Source organism: Drosophila suzukii, chromosome 3 (assembly GCF_043229965.1).
Source record: "Drosophila suzukii chromosome 3, CBGP_Dsuzu_IsoJpt1.0, whole genome shotgun sequence".
Lineage (NCBI taxonomy): Eukaryota > Metazoa > Arthropoda > Insecta > Diptera > Drosophilidae > Drosophila > Drosophila suzukii.
This window is the reverse complement of record NC_092082.1, coordinates 2,669,420-2,674,480: the sequence shown is the minus strand read 5'-3', so window position 1 is coordinate 2,674,480 and position 5,061 is coordinate 2,669,420.

Sequence of the window (5,061 nt, the reverse complement as noted above, 5' to 3'; positions counted from 1 at the left end):
ATTATTTTCATATTAGTTTTGCAAAAATATTTAAGATTTTTTCGTTCACTATAGGTTTGATATACCTATATAAGGTATTTTCTTACATAAGGTAAAACTTGGATAAAAACGTTTTTTAAGAAAATGATTGATGGGTATTTTCAAAAATTTATTTACTACAACAATATTTAATTTTAAAAAAATTTTAAAAATAATTCAAATCGCTTTTACTTAACAGTCAGCTTTATTTCTTTTTAAATATATTTTTTTATTCGTATAAGTATTGTTAAAAAATCTTTTAACACACCGTAATTGATTTAATACTTTTTAATATATTTGAAAATATTTACTTTTTAGTTTGTTTGAAAATAATTTAAACTCCTTTAAATAAGATTAATCACTGGAAATCAGCTAGTAACGCAGCCGCAGCGCACGGAACGCAAAACGCAACTGACACGAGTGCACGGGAAGTCAGCAGAACGGTTCAGTTCAGTTCAGTTTGGGATGGTTCGGTTCGGCTGGGGATATATTCTTTATGTGGAGGGACCGAGCGACGACGATGCGAACGCCACCGAGAGGCGATGAAGACTGTGCGCGAATGGCGCGCCAGAATCCTCAGTTTCGGGTCGCTTAACTGGCAGTTACTGCTGCGTTGCCAACTGCTTCCTGTGGACTTTGTCTTCGGATTCTAATCGCAAAGACACTCGGCAAAGTCAAAATGCCCGAGCAAACACAATTGAATTCTGCAAAGGGACTCTCTTAAACCGGAAGTGGCTCTCTTAGGTCCTTTTCTGCTGCGCATGCGCCCACCGGAAACAGCTGTTCCTTGCAGCCCATCAGCTGTAGTCCCCCATTTTTGTTTATGTTTTGATGCCATTTGCTTTTGCCTTTCACTTCGGAGTTTCCTTTTCGGTTTTCCTTTGCTTTTTTTCTTAAGGCGAGGTTAAGGTCAGGCCAAAATGTGACAACAGATGGCGCTTTGTAGACGTGAAGGATACAAAAAAGTAGTAGAAGGACACGGGTCTCAGGAGCACTGGTAGTAATGGTAATGGCTTCAGGTAATTTATGCACTGTGGCCCACGTGGCGTATGCGTAATACTGCCAAGTACTAGTAACCCAGTAAGTTATAAATCATCGTTTGAGTTAAAGGTGCGAGGTGTTCGTAGGTTAGACAAACTTTAATTTATGAATAGCGGCTAAAAGAGTTGCGGCTGTGTGGCTTATATTATCAAGCCTCAAAGGGATATTCTAATTTATGTCGCTAAGCGCACATGCCATATGTGTAATCCTATAAATAAATAGTTTTGACTAATAAATCATGGCCCCAGTAATTTATGTTCTAAGTCCGAGGCAATGCAAAAATATTAGACATGGAAAGCATGTGATAATCTCTGACCTAAGTTAATTTGGAAGCCTAAGTTCATTATTTATGCGTCTTACATTTACATTTATATCATTGTTTCATATCAAAATGAGTGAGTAGCTTGGAGATTAATCAAACTTAAATGTATGATGTAATTTTTCTTTGCAAGGATCTGCAGAATGAGCGAATTAAACTTTTGAATAAAATAGCATTTCTTCAGATTTGTTAGCCTAAATCCTTTTTTAAAATTGGAACCACAATTAGATTGGTTTCATCACTATATAACAAATCGTACTGAAGGCAAGGCAACGTAACATCGAGAATCCTAAATCCCAAAATTAGCGTTGCTTAAATTAAGAGTGGCTTAAATAAAGTCTCTTCTGGTTAAACTAAGCCCAAAAACATCTGCCAATCTGTGGGCTACGATTGTAGCCGTTTACCTAGCCCCAAATAGCTGGCCATTTGTCAGGCAAACACCCGTAGATTTTAGTGACGGCTCAGACGCGTCTGTGTGTTGAATTTATGGCCGGTTCCCTTTATGCAAATGGGGCTAAAGAAAGTGCCCAAGTGGGAGGGAGAAAGCAGAAAGTGTCGCCTGCCATGTTCCAGGCGCATGACAATCACTTTTGCTTTTACTTGTTTAATCCTTTAAGACGTTGTCTGTCGCCCCACAGGCAGTCCTTGCTTTTTGTCCTTCTGCGTCTTGTACTGCTGTTGATTTTGGCCAAATTGAATTTATAATGCTGGCGGAGGGTACGCCTCTATATGCCTCCGACAATTAGGACCCCAAAATGCGATGTAGGCTCAAAGGTTCGCCGGAATAAATACATACGCAGCTGCCTTCAAAACATTAGTAGGTACCATACTAACATTCAAAATTACTTCGCTGGAATTCTTGTTACCAAGATAATTCATTATTAACTTATTCGCTATAAGAATTATTCTTTTATTACTTCTCAGAAATCTAACATTACATTTATATGAACACAGCTGGTAGATATCAAGTCGTTTTTGGCCAAAATGTGGTGCCAGACTTTCCTCGTTAGTGTTTCCGCTTTGGGGAGAAATGCCTCCAAAAAAAACATCTCACAATGTGCCAACGTTTTTCATCTTATTTTCGGGTGCTGCTCTATAAACCTAATAAAGGCGAAAAGTTTTCCCAGCTGCAGGAAGTGGGTGGAAACGGCAGAAACTGCATAATTAGTGAGCAAGCTGGGTCAAATGCAAATCATGGAGAAAATGATGATTTTCCTTGGAAAGATGCAGCTGCTGAGGAAGCAATGCATTACTGTGAATTATTAATATAAAGATTAGATTTGTCGACTTTTGCTTTAATTATATTTAATGGGCAAGACGTGCCAAAATTAGGTTTTGAACTGAAAGTAGTGCAGACTAAGAATTTTATCTTGTATCAAAACTAAAATTATTTCTAATTCAATAATTCAGCAACAAACACTTCATGGCAGCCAATTAAAAGCTAACCGAATTCCCATAAAATATTTATTCTATTTATTGGTATCTACGAAACAGAAATACAACTTCCATCGCCTGGCATGTTTTTCAATTAAATAAAGCAATTTATCGCCGCATATTTCGCGTATATCTGCAGCCATAAATAATGAAACAAAAACTGGAATGTAAAAAACAAATATTTTTGGCCAGCGAAGCGAAAACGTATGTAAAAGTATAGAAAGTCAGCGAACTAAAAAAGGGAAAGCTAAAAAAAAATAAATACAAAGAAAACAAAAAAGAAGGGATTTTTAAAGTAATTAAATCATGGATATGATTATTAAGTACATCCATATACACAAATTCAAACAGTGATATTTGTGGAAAATAAATTCGCTATATTTTTAAATCCGTATCCTTAATTTAAATTTATTTGTTTATTTATTCAAATCAGATTTATTTGAGAGTGCATTGATTTGCCGTGCTATTCTGTTCGAATTTTCCGCCTCATATTTATTTAGCTGTTTCGCTTGGTGGCTCTAAACGAGTGTGCATTGTGCTGACAGCTTGGCCACAATTTATTTTGGCCGCACATATGTGCATGCCAATCAATTTGGCCCAAAACAGAAGCTAGGACCACAAAATTTTATTTTGTACGTTTAATATTGTGCTTAATATGATAATATGCTAAACATTTTTGGAGCTTAGAAATGCATTTCATCAGTGCTTTATTTTTTATGATCTAATTACAATAATATTCGAGCAATAAAATAGTGACAACCCTTTTAAAGATGTAATAATCTTTAAACGAGATGGCGTTGTGGATTTATCAGTCCATTTATATAATGTTTGCTTTAAACAAGTTGTCATTTTGCCACGAAAGGGGGAGAAGTGCATTCTTGTTTACAAACAAACCGTCAGCTGAATACTAAACATTTTCCTTCCAGCAAGAAAAATCGACGATTCGAAATGTGTCAGCCAATGTTTTGCCCCTATTTCAAACAGGAATTGGCAATGAAAGTCAATAAATCCCAAGAGGGCAGCGTGGTGTTTCTGTTTTCTGGCGTTGAGATAGGGTGAATAACTTTTCACTTTGCAATATTATCATTTCACTGGTTTATTCAGCATTTTCCACGGTGACCCAGTCCCCACCGATTTTCCCACCCCTCTTGTAACTACAAAAAAAGGACCGAATTCCCAGCTGTAAACAAAAAGCGATATAAAGCGTATAAAACAAAATTGCCGCCCCCTGACAATATCCATATCCGACAGGCGAAGCCAAAATAATTTACAATAACAGGCAGCAATAAGTCGTGGCGATTTCGATTTGCATTTTATTCGATGCGTTGGCGTTTACGGCCACAAGGACACTTGGCACTTGCTAATTCAAATATAGGAAAAGTACCCGGAAAACCCATGAAAAACCAGCAAAACGGAGGCGTGGTGGCACATAAAGTTATGGAAAAGCTCAAATGTACAAGTTGTCACAGGCAGGAAAAGCCACAGGAATGAGTTACCACGTTTTTCGAAATTAAAAACGCTGAAAAGGCAAACACAAAAGGCAAATATAAACTCGACGGGACTGAAAGCCAAAATTGTATAAACAACATAAAGAATAAGGAAACAAAATCCGACGGTAAATATTCCAGTTGTTGGTAGCAACGTGCTGACCCACGTAGCCGAATTTGCTTTAATACGGCTGAGGATTTAAATTTATTAGATGAGCGGAGGAAACTAATTTATGCGCGAGACCGCAAGTTGATGGCAGCGGAAACGGAAGTGGCACCTACAGGGGGGCGGGTTCAGGGGGCGTGCCCGTGCCGCTGGGCGGGAGTCCTCCGTTTTAGTGGCCGGGTTGTGTCAACAAATTGTGCGGAGTCCGTGGCCACTAAGGCAGAAACTTTAAGAGGAGAAGAAACAGAACGAATGAGTCTTAGTTAATACACTTAGCAGGGTTGCTCATCTGGATATTTTATAGCTATGTATATAAGAAAAGAGATTAACATAATTTGAGAGTATACTTTAAAAAATAACAATAAATAAATAGTTCCTTTTCCGTTTCAGTCGACTTGTTCTATATATAATACTAAACATAATACTAAACACGGTCAACAACATAATTATTCTACTTTACAGACGATATATTGTTCCTAATATATGGATATCTTAAATTCAATTCATTTAAGTACATAATTATTCATATCAAAAATCAAACATACTATATTTTTAAAATTTTTGTTGGAACAAAATGAAATAAATTGTCTTGGCTG